The sequence below is a fragment of the Nothoprocta perdicaria genome, unplaced genomic scaffold, assembly GCF_003342845.1.
Source record: "Nothoprocta perdicaria isolate Ctin4 unplaced genomic scaffold, notPer1 scaffold_35, whole genome shotgun sequence".
Taxonomy (NCBI): domain Eukaryota; kingdom Metazoa; phylum Chordata; class Aves; order Tinamiformes; family Tinamidae; genus Nothoprocta; species Nothoprocta perdicaria.
In genome coordinates, this window is record NW_020455588.1 from 3,546,777 (window position 1) to 3,566,432 (window position 19,656).

Consider the following 19,656-nt stretch of genomic DNA (forward strand, 5'->3'; position numbering starts at 1 on the left):
GAACACATCCCTGGCTTTATGGAGGGGTTACGCAGGGAGCAACTAGGAGTGATTTCTCTATATTTGGCAAGGTCCTCCCGTGTAACACTGTTCCTATGCTTACCATTGCTCTGCCAAGTGCTCTGCCTTCACAGGACTGCCTGAGCAGCCGTCCCCTGGGCAGAGACATGAGAGACAAGAAGCAAAGAGGTGCTGCATGACTCAGCTGCTAGAAGATGTTGAATCCAATGTCCCCATCTCAGAATAGCAGATAGCAGAATAGCATTGTTAACAAAAAGCTAGTGTGCTAATATCCAACATTAGTCTCTAAGCACAATCTAGATGTCAAAAACCCATCAAATCCTATGACACAATGACAGGATTCCTATAAAGTAGTCACTTTATCATTCAGGAGCTAGTCATTATTTAGCCTTCACAAATATAACCTGGGAAATATCTAGAAATTAAAAGCAAATATATCCTTTCTATCCTCCATATGTTCCCTAATGCACCCAAATCAGCTATAACAGCTTCCCTTTTATAAAATATTTTTTAACCCCGGTAATGGGAGAAAATAATTTTGAGTTACCATAAAGGACATTCATGATGCATATTTTCAGGCAATCGAGCTACATCAAAAATCACACAAAATCCATCACTCAAGACTATGATTGTCATAAATGTTCATAAAATCAAAAAAGGGAAGATTTTTTAGGTTGTTTAGGACTGGAAAATCTTTTTTTTTTTTTCCTACTTCTTGTCCAGTTGTGCAATGCAAGTGCCTATTTTTCAAAAATAAGCACTTATGCACAGCAGGACAGACAGCCCACATGGGATTTAATGATCCCAAATGGCCTAACATGCTTGGAGACTGTATGGTATGAATATTTAGAACAATTATTGTCTCTACCCTATGATTTTTCCTGCAGATTCCACATTGTTAGGTACATACCCAGTGGACAACTGGGTAGTTATGGCCAATTTTCTTTCAATCAACAGGCAAACAAATCAGGATTTCTGAGTAATCTTTCATCCATCCCATGTTAGGTATTATTATCCGTCATGAGAACTGGGAAATAGTTAATTCAAGCTAACATTGCCCCACACAGTTAAAATCAAACTTTATCTTTTCCTTCTTATTACACAGTCCCTTCTGGAAATGTATTTTTACTTAAAAAATCATTGTAAAACAGAGCACAGTTCTCTGCAAATCTTTAATTTTAAAAGCGACATAGAATATACAGTTAAAATTCAGGAAAAATATCCCACAGCCCTTACTGCATTTAAGCCCAAAATGTCCTATAGTGGGCAATAAGATCTGGGAAAGCCACAAAATATCTGTGCTGGAACGAATTATTTCATTAAAAGCATGTAAACTAAGTTTCGTCTTTCCTAAAGTGGTCCAAGATTGAACACTGTTTACACAGCATTTTCATTATTAGTATTATTATTCATTTCACTGTCCCATTACCTGAAAGGTCCAGACAGGGTGAGAAGATTACACAAACAGTGAAGAAACAGAGATTTATCACAAATGAATTTTTCCATTTGCGTCAGCCCTACACATGCAGGAAATTAACCTTAATTAAATGTATTCTACACCTAAAATGTATCTAAAAAGATGTATTTGATTTAAAAACAAGAGAAGAAATAGAAGAAAAGGCATGCAATTGCTCTTATCTTGGCTAAAGCATAAAACAGAGGGAGAAAAATAAGAACAAGATTTATCCTTGAATTTATAAACAATATATAGGAAAGAGGACACTTCCTGATTTCACTATAAGAATGGCACCATATGGCAATGAGTCATTTCATCATTTGCATAACTCTGAAAGTAATTTCAAGGCCTCGTTTAGCAGAAACACTAAGGTTTAAAATGTAAGGCAAGGTTACAGAACAAGGACACCATTGCTTTGGCCTGGCTTACACACCTTTGCTCCTCATCTGAAAAAAAAGAGATATTCACATGCTTCTCTCCCCAGAATAAAGGATGGCTCCAAGCCCAGAAATTTAGCTGGTCTTTCCAAGGTATTTTATGAAAATAAATGGAAAGCTGAGCTATCTACTCCTCAGCAACACCGTATTTTCTGATGTGGCCAAGCTATAATCTTTTTCACTTCTCATTTGCACCTGCAGCAGTACGGGTTACTACTCAAAGGTCCAGAAAAGAGGATTGCAAATATGTCTGGGGCACTAGCCTAGGGTGTTAAAAACTGGACTGAGGGATTTCTGGAAGGAATTTGCAACTACGCCCCCACTATCACCATACTTACAAGTGGGAATTGTCTGGTGTGTATTGGAAGTGCCAAATGTAGAGGCTGCAGCAGAGATCCTTATTTGCAAAAGGCAAATATGCAGAGTGAGGCTCGCTTCCCACTGCTTCACTCCTGCTCCAACCTGGAGGCCATTCCACACTTTGACTCTGGAGTCGCATCTTCCTTAAGTGTCGTATTCGACACTGCAGCTTCCCCATAGACAGCAAAGCACGAATTGCTCAATTTTTGGGTAGTCATCAGGCAGGTATCAGATTGCTGGTATCAGGCTGAATGTTTTCATATTAAGCCATGACAATTCCTTACAAAGTGTCTAATAACTAGGGAATTAGGCAGTCTTAGCTAACAGGCCCCAGGACATTATCACCATATCACTCAAAACTCCATGAATATTTTTTTGTATGAGCTATTTGATTGAAATATCATGCCAAAGGGAACATTTAAGAGCTGACACTGATGCAAAGACTATATCCATGATGCTAATAATTAAGATCTCCTTGCTGGCATGTTAGCTGCTAAATGATAACCACAATATTTCTTCAGACATATGGTTGCATCTTACTGTCTTTGAATTCAGATGATATATTTACTTGGATACTAAAAATCCCAAAGCAAACTGTACATCTAGGCCATTACCTAGAAAAATCTCTTACCAAACTTCAAACTATGCCCAAACTTGGTTTTGAATGTTTTTGAAGAGAGCTATGCATTGCTTCCTCTGCAGAAAGAGACTCTCTCAGAAGTTCAAGTAACTACAGGTATATACACTTGGGAACTTCCAAAACCTAGAGCTGGGCTCTACAGGAAACAGACCACACCTTTATTATGTGATTTAGACTATAATTTAATTTAATTATAAATTATACATTACAATTAAGTACCATCTATATATATAATTATAACATAACTAAATATAATGTACCTAATTTAATTAATGTATAAATCACATTTTCTTAGGTTTGTTGTCTGGCACCTCATTCAGTGGCAGGCATATTTGCTGCTTGTTACTCTTAATGCACATGTCATAGGACATACAGAATAAGCTTTAGGGGCCAGGAACCATTCCAATTGAGGAAGGGGAGGAAAAGAGAAGGGGAATCCCAACACGCTAAATCACGTACATGGCTAAATCAAGTAGTTGACCAAGGTGCAGACAGGAAAGAGAAGGGCTCTTGCTGGGACCTCCTAAATTAAATTGAAAGACCTCAAAGTGCCCCAAGCCTAATGCACCCGCTGTGCTGAATTCAGTGGCCTCAGGAAGAGGGATACTCTTGTGTTTTTAACAGTCAGCTCTCTTTGATCTTTTCCTGTTAAGGCCCACACAACTTCCTCTCCAATAAAGTGTAAAGGCAAATCTTTCCTTCTTTTACTATCTTGTTTATTACGGAATTACCAAATGGCTGAGGTTGAAAGGGACCCCTAGAAATCATCTAGTCCAACTCTCCTGCTCCAGCAGGAATACCTAGAGCACAGAGCACAGGGTCACATCCATGTGGGTTTGGAAGATCTCCAAAGGAGACTCCACAATCTCTCCAGCAGCCTATTCCAGTGCTCCAAATGCAACAACTCAGGCTCATATCAGCAACATCATTCTATAACTGGCTTTCACCTGGACAAGAACTTCAGAGCAGAGAGAGACCAAACGCCTGATCAAATCACTTAGTTTATGATGTGAAATAGATTTGTGCTCCCTGCAAGGGTGAAAGGGAGCACTAAACTTTGCAAACACAGAAAGGGAGATTCATCACAGGTGGAGTAACAGACGGTCCCTGCAGCCAAAGTTCTCACTTTCAGTAACAGTTTAAGTAGGTTCTGGACCCTACATCAAATCAGTGGGAAAAAGACTTAAACACAGGTCTCTCCTGCTCATGCTGAGTGTTTGGGCCACTGAACTATTGCCTCTTTTGTACCATCCCCTGCTTTTTCAGTTTGACCCAGCATTTCATCCTAAGTATTTCTACTGAAAGTTTCTCAGAAGCGTACATACCTGAGAAGCAGGTCATTCCAAGGGATGGGCATTTTACAGAGTAAGGGACTGGATCAGCAAACCTGCCACGTGTACTTACTCCATTGCCACTGCCTACAGAAGTCAACTCTCGTCCTCAAATTAGACTATCTGGGCTCTTCTCTTAAATGACTGCAGAAATCTTTTGAAATTCTCTCTTTCAAACATCTTTTTAAACATTTAATTCCCTCTACAGGACAATAAATGATTTTTCCATTCTGACAAGGAAAAATCATCATTTGATACTACAGCTGATTCAATTGCAGTACAGAGGCAGGATTTCTTGGCTTTTCAAAGTACTATAAAAGACACTCTAATGGTCATTGCACATTAATATTAGTTACGTGGTCTTTGTGAAGATCTCATTTGCCTGAGAGCACGTAGTTCGTTTGAAGGGGCTATGAAGAACCACAATCACTAGGCTCTGCGTGCGCCTTTCCAGCACAGGGGCAAATTCAGAAAAGCACAAATTTGGATACTAATGTTACATGAAGTTACAGATAGATGCAGCAAACTGAAGTGTGTCTATCCATATAAAATACTTTTATATACATATATACGCACACGTGTGTGTATATAAAACACCTGTAATACCTATTCGTCATAGAAAAGTGTTGTGAATTCCACACATTCCTCCATTTTTTGCAGGAAATTTTGATATGTTTGATTTCTTTATCCAGAAAACAATTATCAACTATCATTTTTTTAAATTATCACAGTAACTAGTCAAATGCTTTTAAAAATGTTTAATTGTTTCCCTCTTCAGCTGCCTCTTTTTTTCTCCTGTGGCTACACCCACCCAACTTTTATCCTGTTTTTTCACCCTAACAAGTTAGCAGATCTTGGCAGAAGGAGACCTGTTGGTGCCAGGATGAGATCTCCTAAAATAATGCAACTCTATAGCTCATATATCTCCAAGATTTTAGAAAATCACAGTATCATCACATTTTTCCTATTATTTAAAGTTGGCATCTCCCTCCTGCTGTATTTAAGAGTGCATCTCTCCCTTACCTTTCAAGAAAAGGATGCTAGGCTATTCAGTATTATACATAATGAGAAACAAATGACTTTAAAGCACTTGAGATACCAAAGGGAAAGGGGATGGGATGGAAAAGACTTCTTGAAGATGAGTAAGTAAAGTGGCATATGAAAATGCCTGTAGCTTACCAATAATATGGTAAGGAGGAAGACTGCATCAGGTTGAAGGGAGCTCTGTGGAGAAGTTCTATGTAGATGTAAAGTGTGAAGATAATGTTCCAGTAACTCTTTAATGGTGTCAGATGAGACACTCCGGTGCTCCTAAGCCAAGGCTATGAAAGGTGCTTCTTTCCTTTATGCTAGGTTTTAGACCAAGCATGTAGTAAAGCCTGCTGCATCACTGGACCTCCCTGGTCTCTTGTGCCACAAGTAGAATAAAAAGAATTCTAAAATCATAGCTACTGCTCTCTAAAAATATTTCATCTGAGAATTGCCCAAACATATAAAAACTCTAAAACAAAAGTACACCAGGAACTGTGTGAATAACTCTTTATCATATGACAACTGAAGAATTTGACAGGCTGTTTTTAGTACTTTTGTGCAGCTGCACTTTTGCCACATGAAGGTGACTATTTGGAAAGATTAATATCAATGGAAGTTGTCAGAGAAGTTGAAGCTCCTTGCTAATAGTAAAAAACTTTACAATATTTAAACAATTTACCAAACAGGAAAAAAAAAAGTGTACATTTAAAAAAAAGACAGTCAAGTAGATCACTTGATTATTTGAGAGCTTTAAGATAAGATAACCATGTGGTAAAGGTAGACAGCTCTTCCACCACTCAGAACGAAAAAGTAGGGCAAAGAAAAGACAACAGAAGATGATGGCCACCTTAAAATAAATAAATAAATAAATAAAAATCCTAATCACAGGTCCCACAGATTCACAATGGCACACACTATGAAGCATTTTATTTCCTTGACATATCTATGTGCTTACCATGCCTTTCCTGGGCATGAGAGTATGTACATCTACATATGCCTAGAAAAGTTTTCACAGAAATAGTGTGCTAGCTATATTGACCATAATCCATAATAAAGGAATAAAAGAAGGAAAAGAATAAAGGTGCATTGTTGTTGAGCTGGCTTAAGTTTCAAGGCTTCATTTTCATTTTTAAGCTAAGTAAACCAGAGAGTCTCATTGCTTGGAAGAGCACCAAACACAGAAAATACAATTAGAGTATGCTTTACAGAAGCATGAGCAAGGAACATCAATAAATATTACCCAATGCTAACAAGTCAAGAGCACACTTTGGTTCTAGTATGGCATAGCCACCTACAAGGATCAACCAACATCCTAAAACATGGAATCATCTCATATTTTTCTAAAATAATATTGGGAACTATAACAAACATTCAAGTATTCATCTTGAAAATACCCAAGGGGAAAATGCAGCTCTAATTTATGAATCAGAACTATTTGGATAAAAAGATTATCTTTTATAAAAGACAAGGTAAATAAGTATAGGGAAGGGGAATCTGTGTCTGAGCATTGCATGCTTCACCTTTCATTTCTACATGACTTTACAACAGTCTTATGTGGCTTTGTCCATGAGGTCATTGGCAAATACTGCTAAGCTAGCTCACAACGTTAAGTAGTTCATATATTAAATGACCAAAGCAGCAAGAATTCTTAGGCACGTACCTGAAAGATACTAAATGATACCAGGAAATAGTGTAATTGGGAATATGTAACCCCAAATCTTCACTGCATCCAAATAGCAAATATAGCGAATTGACTCAGCAACCTGGTATTAAAAGAAATTAAACCAATATGCATCAAGTTTTGCGCTTCAGATCCCTGCACACTGCATGCTCCAGCTGTATCCCATTTCCCAATACTGACTTGGGTAAGCACTGGGCCCCACGTGGGCGTAAACAAGAACCAACTACTCCACTAGCTCGAAGAGCTCCTTTACACAAGGAGAAATTCTCCCTATGATTCAAAATCCTATTTCATGACATTCAGAATAGGATGAATAACCTGCCAATATCCATATTAAAGCTGCCTACAGGTATAAATAAACAAACAATCCAACTATCCAATTTCCAATTTCATGCCCATTAAATTGCAAGTTGATTGTGAAACTATTAATCAGTGAAAAATAAATGAAAAATGAAATCAGTCTAAGCAAATGGGGTGTACTTCCACTGGTTCTTTAAGTCACCAGGTAGCATACAATCTCACGCAGGCAAAGGCATGACTTGATACAATACCTTCTTCCATGCCCATATAATTATTCAAACACATCTTGCAGGAAATGACTTGTAGGAATCATACACGATAAGCTGCTTTACTAACAGTTAATTATATATGCATTCAACATCTTTATCTAAGCTAGTTCCTGCTCTGTTGTATGCACCTGGAAATAACTTCTGCTTGCTTCACCCACACTATTAGTTTTCCACACTTGCTTAGCTGAATCCCAATTTTAATTCTAAGGTTTTAATAGATTATAACTTCTTGTATGATGGGTCTGGGTCTCTAACATCATATGTTTTTAAGAATTAAAGTTCTTGGTGGCAATCTTTCTTCAGCAGAGTTGCTGAAATAAAAGCTGGGAGGCAAAGTAGCATGAAATAGGAGGTACAGGAGTGGGAATGACCAAATTTGAGGGCATGAAATAGGAAATTAACTATCGGGCAGGTTTCTCATTGTATTTTTTGATTTGTTTTTGTTTTATAATTTAATGGGGTCTTAAACCTAATAGGGGAAAAAAAGACTGAGACAAATGACAAGACGCAAGAGGAGTTCTTGATTGCATTGTATTCTTTTTTTTTTTCTCCAGTGAAACATTGGCTCCTATTTCTGCTACAGAAATAGGTTTGTTATGTTTCTTTAAAATTGATTGATCTATAATTTTGGAAAAGGTTTGTTGTGTGTGATATCTGAAATCACCTTATAACAACACAGAATGTACTATACAAATGGATGAAGTCTGACATTCTGAAAGTAAGCTGGGATAAAAATACACTCATTGCTTGTGTGGAAAAAAGAATACTAGCACAAGTAGAGTGTTTACAGTAAAGGAAGATTAAAATTAAAATAAGCAAGATGAAACAACTGTTATAAACAGACGGCTGAACCAGTTGCATCTTCAGTAATCCATCTGCAGTTCTGAAGGGTGAACAGCACTCCTTTTTTTTTAGCACAGTCTAGACTGTGTCAAAAATGACAAATCTACTTGATTCAGCCTCAGACATGTCAGCTCAGTCAGGCAGCCCCCAACATGCAATTTTTCTCCATGAGGGCAAGGACTAGGGTTCCAACTACTGTCTCTGGATGAGGGGCAAACACGTAGCCGCTGCACGTGCACAGCCCTGGGCTCTGTGGCAGCAGAGGGCCGGGCACCAGGGGTAAACCCAGAGGGATTTAAAAGGCAGGGATACCCTGCAGTCAGGTTCTTGCAGCCGAGCTCAGAGTTGCAGTCTGAGTCAACTGACTGCAGTGAAGTACTTAAACCCCAAACTCTGAGCTTGAATATCGCAGTTTGGCACTGCCAGTGACGAGTGAGGGGGTTTATCACCCAGAGGCATCTTCCTTTTCTAACCCAGTAGCATCCCTACACTTCTGCCTCTGCACAGAGGAGCAGAAACCTCTCAGAGCAGCCACAGTTCATCCTCACTTTGTAGCTAGGCTCAAGCAAAAGCCTGACACACAGGCAGCTATCGCAGCAGCCCCCTGTCAGAGGCAGGGGTTCCTTGGAAAGCACAGGCACGCGGATGCCAACGAGCAGTCAAACCTGGCCTCCCCGCTATCCACACTGACAGCCTGGAAGCGTGACGCGACCCAGGGCCTCATGCAATTTGTTCCATTCTTCAGAGAAAAACCTACATCATTTGTGTCAGAAAGAGGAAAGAGGCAGAGATAAAATCGTACAGGCTAGTCGTTAGGGCGACTGGGTGGGGAAGAGATTTAATCTCTCACACTGCTTTGAAGACCCTTCATGACTACCACAAGGACATAATTTCCATAGGAATAATCTTCAGCGTGATTGCATTGCATTATTGAACTATTTAACTGATAAGGCAGCAAAGAATTCACGTATATAACAAGCTGGAATTTTTATGTTACATACGACATGTATTTTTTTTTTTCAAATCACTCAGAATGCTATGATTACAATTGCACGTATAAAATGCATGCCTGCATAGAGGCTGTACGCAAATTTTGTGTCCTTTTGTCCTTTAAACACATGTAGAACCAATTAGCTATCAAGAGTCATAACACTAAGTGTCTCATTTCCGATTTAAAGCTTTAAGAAGTTTTGAAAATGAAAATTTGTACCTTTAATACTAATCTTGTTGTAAGAATTGGTTACAGTCCAAATATGTGTTGCACAATTAAAATCCTTCCCACCACCACTTCTGCCTGAGGAAAGTAACTTATTATAAATCCACCAACTTCAGTAGCTTTGTCATGGGCTTACACACAGGCAAAACATGGACACAAAAGTACAAAATTCATGTATCTATATGAAAAGGGAAAAGACCAAAAAAAAAAAAAAAAAAAACCCCACGAAGTTAAAACTTGTCTTTTGCTAGGTTTAACATTGCCCTCTTCTGGTTTGAATGTCTAAAGACAAAAATCACACACAAAGACACTTATAAACTGGTAATATATCTACAAGAAAGTCACCAATTCTGGAATTAGAACTTAATATTAAAACCTTAATAAAGGAGAAAAATATATACTGATGATCTTTAAAAAGGTAATTATTTTAGCTGTTCTGCTTTAAAATGATTGACTGCAAAAAAGAAAGAGGTCAGAAAGCAGAAAGGAGACACTGCCATACTAATGATGGTATCTATAGAAGCCCTTTGTTTTCATGGTAACAGAAGAAATCTTACATTTCACTTAACTAGGCTAATATTACTGTCATTAAAACAAAATACATACCCAAGTTACTACTAATGTACAATATTATACAATAAGAAAGAAATAAAGCCAGGTAATTTTAAACAGATATAATCCTGGCCAAAAAATTCAAAAAACATTCTCTAAAAAGAGGTGTGGGGTCTCGTAGGAAATTTGCTCAAGCACTTGCCCAAGCATTGCTGTAAACTTGTCAACCTGGACAAAATATGATCATTGTACTAAGGATAAATGTTTGCAGAAAAACTAGATAAACATATTTTGAAGTGTCTTTCTAATAACACAGCGGTTTTTTTTTTCTTTCTTTCTTTTGTGAGGACAGGTATCATTTGTAAAATGATCCTTTCAGTTTCTGGATATTTCTTTAATAAAAAATAGCTGTTGTATATTACTGTCAAGGAAATATACCCTACAGTAAAACTGAAGCTCCTCTTGTCTCTTTCATTAACCTTTTATTTCTGAATTGTGAATTTGCAGTGACATTTCTGTTTGACTTCAGACATAAATTAACATCTCTATGATTTCAGATATATGAAAACTGTGTCTTGCTGTATAGCAATTTATTAAAAATTCTAAAAAAGGTACTTAGGATAAATAATTCTATTTTGTGAAGACCTGAAACAATTCACATTGGAGGCTATTTCACACTACAGTGAAAATTTTCCAGAATTCCTTCAACAAAAAATATTTTAAAATACATTCATTTATATTAAAAAAAAACTCAGGGTACAAAGTCATTGTATTTTTCTTTCATAAAATATTTCCAATTACAATCAGTTTGAGCAGAGTTCTATAAACCCAAGAGAATAAAATGCAAGAGCAAATTGGAAAATCTGGAAAAGGAAGGAGAGGAAAGACGCCCTGCCGGTGATGCTGAGAAGGATGGAGGAGTGCTCACATCCTCCTACACCTGCCAAACAGCCTCCAGCTACAACACAGGTTTCTTAGATAATAGTTACTTAGAAAAAAAAAAATGATGATGCATTCAAAGATGAAGCAACAGACCAACCCAGGATTCTGACCAAAATCTCCAGGATCTATTCAATAATGAGCCTAAGTGCACTATTCCAATGAGACGCACACACCCTCTTCTCCAGGTGCCTTGGTCCTGAATTAACTCTGGTTACAAGACTACCAGAAGCAACCCAAACTACCGTCTCTTTCACAGTGGCCCAATTTCAGCAAACACTAATGTAATGTAGTTTCAAGTACATCAACTTGGCAACAACAGATCTGTCTTATCATTGCACCTAATCAGTCATTATCATTTAACGCTCCTAAAACAGATGCAAAATAGGCAGCCACAATTGCTATGGAGCAGTGAAATTAGCTTTCCTAAGGGTCGTATCTGAAGTTGGTCTGTGGCTGACAGAGGAAGAAGGGCTGGTCATCACTGGCAGTGATGACCAAAGACTGCAGCTGGCACCGTACGCTATGTACACTAAGTGTGTTTCTAAAAGCTCCCATTGCAAATTTTGTAACTGAAATCTTTCCTCACTTTCACAAAGGAGAAGGCCATCAGCTCAAGAGGAGGTAGCAAGGTGACTATTTTTCTCATTTCATTGCTGCATTGTTGACCTTCACTCATCATACACACACTGTTGAAGCCAGCGATTTCTCACAGAGAAACTTGTGGTTTTCTGGAATAGCAGGTGAACACACATAGGAGTCCGTCACAAATTTCAGGTGAGTACCAGACACATCCTTTCTTGTAGGAGGTACTGGCTGCTATACAGGTCTGATAATTTCTTAATATGATTTTACTTATACTGCCCTGCAAAAACTGTCACAAAAGGCAGCGCTATCACATCTATATTGCTGTTCCCTTACTTTGTTCTTTGGGCTCAGTCACCCATGCACTACTTCCTTAGTTTTTCCCCACCATCCTTTCACAGCTGGCTTCAGACATAAGCTGATCAGAACTTTTAGACTTTTGGACTCCAGCCTTGGAGTCAGCAAAACTAAATCACTCCAGCTTTCTATCTTTTGCAACATTTGCTGGCAGCTCTTGGAGTCAGGTACTGCTCTTGCATGGGGATGCTAAGAGCACATCTAGCAAGACCAGCTTTTCAAGGTAGTCTGTAGACTACAGCAACATAAGGAAACACATTGACAGCATCAGACCCTCAGTATAGTGGCTAAGTGTTCACTAACATTCTCTTAAACTCTACACATTTAATTATTCCCAAGTTTGTTTGGTTTTTAAATCTAGTACCACTCAATAGTCCTATGCACAGGACAACTTGCTTACCTGTCTACTTTTTTTCCTTTTTTATAAACTCATTTTCCCCTTCTTTGAACCTGATGGTCTTTTCTCTTCAAGGATAAGGGAGCTTGGCTGCCTGCCCAGACTTCTACTTGCTCTTCTGCCTTTCTTGAAAAATTAAAAAAAAAAAAAAAAAAAAAAAAAAAAAAGGCAGGGAGGTAGAAGCTTGAAAGCAGAATTTCAATGCTTCTCTGGGACAACACAAATTCAGGGTAAGACAACAGGTTGGAGGAGCGTAGGATGAAGGAAACTCCACTCTCATGGAATCAGAAATAAGTTCAGCTATCAGAGGTATGACAGAGAGACCCATAGCTCATAGCCTGAAGTGTGGCAGAAGGGGACGTAGGGGAAGAATGGGAATAAGGGAAAGAACATTCTGCTTTAAAAAAAAAAAAAATATCACTAGCAGTAATGGGATAATGGGATCAACCTCTTTAGAACCCTGTACCCTGTTCCTAAACACTACTGCAGAAGACAGCCTCTTTCCTTTCCTGAAGTAGCTTTGACCCCCAAGCACTTGGGTACATTCAAACCTAAATCCATGCTCAGTTAAGTACTACACACTGCATACCACCTGCTCAGGAACAGTGCTGAATCTGATCAGCTCTCAAAGAGTAGTGACACTGGTGTAGCATACTGAAGATTTCAATTTAGTTGTAAGCAACATCTATTTAGCTTAGAGTTTGTTCCAGTCAAACAACTCCGCTTGACTGGATGAGATTCCCAGTTGCATTACAAGAGCATTCAAGTTCTAGTTAGGCATCTGTAAATGAAGAAACTTATAACTGTAACAAGATTTTCCTAGTCCCAGCGGTCTGTTTTCCCAGCCCAATATGGCTTGAATAGCATGCATGAAGTCTGTCCAGGGCTCTTCTGAGCCTTATTTATTGGTTACCAGTCTTTAGCAAAGTAAAGCTCTACATAAATCCTCCTCTAGTCATACCTTGGGGCTTCTGGGCTTTCTTCCCTACAGATTATGGAGGAGGTCAGCAAATAATCTGAGTATCTAAATAGAAATTACACCACATTCATATATCTTCAATGCCTCAATTTATTGCCTCAAGCAACTTCCTGCAATGCATCCATAACTTTTCTTTTTAGAAAACTAACCTGTGGTTTCCAGCATAATTCATGAAAACTCTTGTAAAACAAAACAATTAGACTTTGCAACAATATGCAAACAAATTCTGTGGTCTATGGTAGGAAATACAAGCTAGCTAGGGCAATTCTGGAAGCAGAGAAAGTGGCAGGTCTGCCTGTATGAGATCTGTATGCTAAGAGTTTAATATATGATGCTTTGTGAACAGCTTTATTTGAGCAGTATATATTTGAAATAACTATATTACCCATTCCTGTCTTTGCTACTTGGGCATAATAGAGCTTTTTAAAACCATGCCAATAAAACCTTCTTACCTTTTCCATATGCACCTGATATAAATGCACTAAATATAAACATATTGCTTTCTTTTCTCCCATTTCCATCTTGATTAGCTAAAAGGGCTTCGACAGCAGTGACATGCATCCAAGCTTCAATATTATCTGATTAGGGTTAACAAATGCGTGTGATTGGAAGCTGATTTACACCTCCTGCAGCTAGACGGCACGGAGCACTTTGTGAAGAGTACGCCAGGTCTCCTCTTTGTTCAGCCTCACCTTGGGGAGCAAGAACAGGAGGAGGGGAGGTTTGGTAGTAGAGGTGTGCTAAACAGTCCAAATTGTGAAATACAGTGTGAAAAAGCAAATGAAGATTACTGTTTTATTGGGGCATTGCAACTTGTGCTTCTGGAGAAGAATGATGCAGGAATCAATCCCAAGGGTTTTGCATGCCTCCTCCGAGCCACAAGTCCTCCAGTAGTACTCTTGACTTCTATCACAGCCCAACCTGTTTGAAGTGGATCGCTCCACCATTTTACTCAGTTTTATTTCTCAGTTTCGCTGTTTAAGAGGGCTTTGTTTGCCTTTTTTTTTTTTTATTTTTTAAAAAGATGCAACAACAACCCATGAAGACCTAGTCCCAAATTCAACCATATAATTAAATGAATGAGCTCTTTAGAAGTATAAGACATGTCTCTGTGGATTGCCTGTTGCCTACTGCCATTCCAGGGAAAACCTTGCACTGTATTTGGGAACTTATATCTTTCAAAATTGGCTGAGTGTGTGCGTGTGCGTCTTGCTAGGTACTTCTTGCCACGTTTCATGCAATAAGTTGTTATATATTATACAGTAATCTAGGTTATACTGCTTTTCAGCCACTTGAGTAATAAATTAGAGATGGATTCACACAGGGATTTGGTACATCATTCCCATTTTGAAGTGACTGATTCCAACACCAAGATCCTAGCTCTAGTAATTAACTATTAGTCATTTACCAGTTAACTTCTACTCAACTGCAACTCTGCCTTTGGCCACAGCAGAATCGCTCAGTATAATTGCTGAGCAGTTCAACAACTGTTATATAACAATTCACAAATGATGCTAAAACCTATTGGAATACAGACCAGAAATTTGACTACATGAATTTCGGCCTGTGGGAGCCAAATCAGTAGCTCAGAATAGGGATGTAAAAAAAAAAAAAAAAAAAAAAAAAAAAGGTAGGCTGAGATGCAACCCCAAATTTTCAGGCTTTATTTAGCACTGCTGCTGTCCTGATTACACATCTTGTCCTCAAAAGGCCCCTCAAGATTTCTCTGGGGGTACCAGTGTGCATCCATCGTTCATGGAAATACACAGCGGAGACTCCCCAGTGAGACTCAGTCCCAGATAGGAGGTTCCTATATAACTCTGATGGCACCACTATCAGACCACTATCAGAGATTTTTACATCCCAAAATCTCTTCAGAAATATACTCAGTTGTGGCACCAAAGCCAGAAGTAAGTTCTACTGAATACTGTAAGATATTCAGCTAATACTAGATGTGCTCTATGGGACTCTAACCCTCACAAAACATGTGAATTGTAGCTCTGCAAGTTTGTCGGTCTTTTTAAGCTCAAAAGGAGTTAATTGGCAACATATTGAGAACACAGCCCATTTGAACAAATGACCCCACATTAGCATTCTCAGGTCTTTATTCCTTAGCTTTATTACATAAAATATTTCCTCCTTTCCACCTGGAAATATATGATAAGCACTGCTTAATCTCTTTATTATAGCAATGGCTTATTGCAAAGGGAAGCTTTCTCACATGATGACATGATTTAGGATGTTCTGCTGGGAGTGCTATTCAATACCCTACTGGTTGTCCAATTTTAAGAATACTAAGAACTTCTTGCATCAGTTCAGACTCTGACAAGGCACTGTGCACAACTACTAGGAACCTAGAACTGCACGTTGTAGAGAAGAAACATAAAAGAAACAGCGATAAAATGCTAATAGAAACAGGATTCAGGAAAGAACAAATGAAGTTAATTTTCCAAATACTTTCTTACCAAAATGATACAACTCCGAGTCTCATTTCTCTATTTCTCAGTCTTGCATTATGTTATGTGAAAATTGCCTGGGTGAAGACAACACAGGAGAAAAATAATTTTCTTGCTTTCATAACACAAAACAACTCAAAATATTTTCTTCTAGACTGGGACTTCCAGATTGGCACCTCTGTCATAAAGGAAGTTACTTTTCCAAAAGTCAAAGCAATTTCAAGCAAGAAATTACACTGAAAGGTGCTAGGAACTCTGAACTGAAGCATTTATCGTTGTAATTCATGTGTGTTAAAGTCTTTTTAAAATGTCACCACTAGAATCTAAATATTATCATCTGTTATATCTGTAAATGCTGTAATACTTCTACCCAGAAAACATATTAAGGAAAGTGAAATTAGTCTTTTTCCAAAGACCAGCTTGACAAACCTAAATCCCTTTCTGCAAGCAGATCAAGATATTCTAAAATTTACATTTATTGAACAATGTGTACATTTATCAAAAAAAGTTTTTAAAAATAAGCATTTTTGCTTAAAGAACAAAGCTGAGATATTAAAACAAGTACTAAGCAGAAAAAATACTAGATATAAAAAGTAAAATATTTGTAATCCAGTGCTTCCAACACTTACGCAAAATTGTGATATCCATACACGTGCCAAAGGGCCTGGTAAGGAGGTAATCTTATCCTAGAACACCAGTCCCACCTAGTCCCAAACTGCCTCAGCCACTCTCCCTCCTGGTACCAATTTTGCTTCCTCCTTTATTGTCCCACATATATATTTCTCACAAACCTATTGATTTTTCACCTATCTTTAAAGAGCATTTCAAAGACAAAGCCATGACATCTATATTTATGAAAAACACCTACTACTCTTAAAAATGCTAGAGATGTAACTATTTTGTTAAATGTAAGATTCTGCTAGTTACTTGCATTGTAACTTCCACATGTAGTGCAAAACAGCTGCAGTTTCCTTTTCTCCATCTCTTGATTTTTCTCTCACACAGAGTGTGGGGAAGAATCACACTTCGTCAAAATAACACATTCCTTGTGATAGAAAGAAACAGAGAAATAAGTAGTAGTATTTCTTCACCTCAAACTCGAAAGCATAAAACAAATACAGTACAACTGTAAAATTCTTCATATAAGGTTCATTATTAAGATATCAATAGCAAAGGAGAGCTTTTATAGATGCAAAAATGTTAATCAGAACAAACACCGGAGGAATAGCCATGTCAAAAGGCAGACACTATCTAATCCAAGGTCATCTTTAATGAAGCATGGCCAGCAGAGACATACTGTCACGTGGCTGCACTAACTAGGGTTCAGTTGATGTGAAAGATGTGACAGACTCAGAAGAGCAGCTCTACTTGCCAATACAAAGGCAATGCTGCTAGAAGAACTTCAGACAGAAGGGCCATCAGCAACAGAGTTCCCCAAAACAAACCTAAAGCTTTCTGTAAATCAGAACACACAGAGACTACATCACCCATCGCTGAAACCCAGCACCTCAAGCACTGTCATGAAATCCTTGCTCCATATACAGGACACAGCATATCATATAAAGTGAATTATATGATTACTAAACCAATTAAACCAAAGATCGGTAGCTAAACCAAAAAAAAAAAAAAAAAAAGAGAACATAATTCTGCTTAAGTCAATGGGACACAACAACACAAGCAGAATGGGGAGCAAAGTTGAAAGGCATCCTCAGAGCTTTGCCACACCAAAACTGTCCAATGTCAGTTCCCATTTAAACTGGATTGTGCAAAGGTTTTCCTTTGGTTCTCTTTGTATAAATTCATACTCTTATTTTCTTCTGAATTTAGAGAGGTAAGAATACCCAGAGCAAAAAAGGCCCAAACAAAATAAACCCACCAAGCGAAGCCAGTAGTGTATTATTTTAGGCTTGAATCATGCGTTTCCCCACTCTTGCTGCAACATCACTAACTCAACTTTCAAATTAATTACAGGTGGAAAGTACCCAAAAGCAAATAAATATTACTTAGTTCATAACATTTTTTGCATAGCTGTCTCAGCATTTTTAACCTTTTTCCATATAGCTGCTTACCTCATCACAGATATGCATGCATTATACACCATTTGCTTAGACAGCTTTTCACATAGAATATTTTTTAGTTTCATTAGACACTTTTTGTTTAACGTTGCTTTACATTTGTTACCAGACATGTGAAATCTCCACTTCTCTGTAAAGTTATTCCAAATGTGTCTAAATTAATTTTTGCACCATTGCTTTAAGTACAAATTCTTCTGTACAAAGAACTTGAATGCAAAAAACAGGTGCTGAACTTAAAAAAGAGGTGTTCTACAGAACCAAAATTCAAGTTTTGAATCTGACTGGTTGTTTGGGCAAAACTACGCCATCCTATAGTTGCACTGTGCTTCTTCACCAGTTCATCTACCCTACTACCATGTTAGCAGAAATGGCATGTTTTGTGAGAGGAAGACACATTCCCCTTTTTCCCATTCCTTCCTTTTGCTCATCTGCAGAGTCATCCTGCCTGAAAAAGTTTTGGAGTCTGATTTGCCACTTTCTAAGTACTTCTCCAATAATTTTCATGACATATGTGATTCTAGTGGGAATGAAGGCAAGTACATGTTGTTTTCGCAGTGCTTAAAATCTTAAATATTAAGTCCATGATGTACGTTTTCCACCTTATTTTAGTTTAGCTAGAAATAGCTCCCTTTCCCCAAACCTAGAAGAACTGCAGCCATGAAGTGCTCATTATTCAATATGCAATTTTAGAAAGGAAACAGTCCCTAAGAAAGATGACAGCTCCGCTGTGGTTTGGCATCAGGCCCAGCCTTCAAAAATGCAACTAGTCAGGAGGAGCAGCAGAAGCAATCTTCCATTCTCAAAAAGGAAAGGCATTTTTCCAAAAGAGGCACCTTTAAAAAGGATCAAAGTGAATGTTGGGTCTGGCCCCAGGCACCGTAACAGCTTCCTCAGCAGTAATAATCTCCTAGATAGACAATTTAGCCTGCAGATCTCAGAAGAACAGCCAGGAAGAGAGCATCTAATTTACAAATTAGGAGGGAGGTCTTAGAGGTGGTATACAGAGAGAAGGCCACTGCTGCTCACAGTATCAGAAGGGGAAAGGAGAGATTTACTGATGTGTTAGTTCATCTGGAACCAGCTGTCATGGAGTTCCAAGAAGGAGCAGAGGGCTGATGATGATGAGCAACAAAGGACAGCAGACAAGAGCAGGCTTTCCTTAGAAAGAAACTGCTCTGTCAGATTGTCAGGGCAAGTCCTTCCATCATAGCAAAACAGCAACTGCAGCAACCATTGCACAGAAGTGTTGGAGATGTGGCTGCCACATTTCTGCTCTGCTTCTGCTTGCCCTAATGTCCCTAACAAAGATATCACGCCTGTGAAACCATCCATCAACTGCAACTCCATGGCAAAGCAAAATGCACAGGTGGTATTCAGCTTTGACAACATTACCATGGACCCTTTGACCAAACTCTTCTGTCACTTGTATTTTTGTACCTATGGATTCTTCTCAAGTACATATTCATTTTTTTTTCCCAGTGAAATGCCTGCTGCTGCTCCAGCTCTCACCCCAATTCTACAAAAATCTTCGCTTAAAGCCAGTTTACAAGGAAGCTTCTTAATTGATTTTCTGGGACCATTTACATTGCCTACCTTTGGCAAATGGTCTGGATAAGAGAAATTGTTAAAATAGGTGTGCAAGTATAAGTTATAGATGTGGAACAAACACACAAAAACTAAGACTGCATTTGGCACAAACAGATCATGTCCAAGAGGAAGACAATTATCAT

The 19,656-nt window shown here is 38.3% G+C and overlaps 1 long non-coding RNA gene across 3 annotated transcripts in view; it reads right to left on the reverse strand.

The window, feature by feature from the left end:
* Nucleotides 1–19,656, reverse strand: part of LOC112951421 — a 50,721-nt gene that overhangs the window by 17,142 nt on the left and 13,923 nt on the right. Inside the window, exon 3 of one of the 3 annotated variants that reach the window (XR_003250200.1) lies at nucleotides 16,798–16,896. The exons of the other annotated variants lie outside the window; for them this stretch is intronic. This is a non-coding gene — a long non-coding RNA (uncharacterized LOC112951421). Of the gene's footprint in view, nucleotides 1–16,797; nucleotides 16,897–19,656 lie in introns of those variants that run through there. 3 annotated transcript variants of the gene reach the window in all.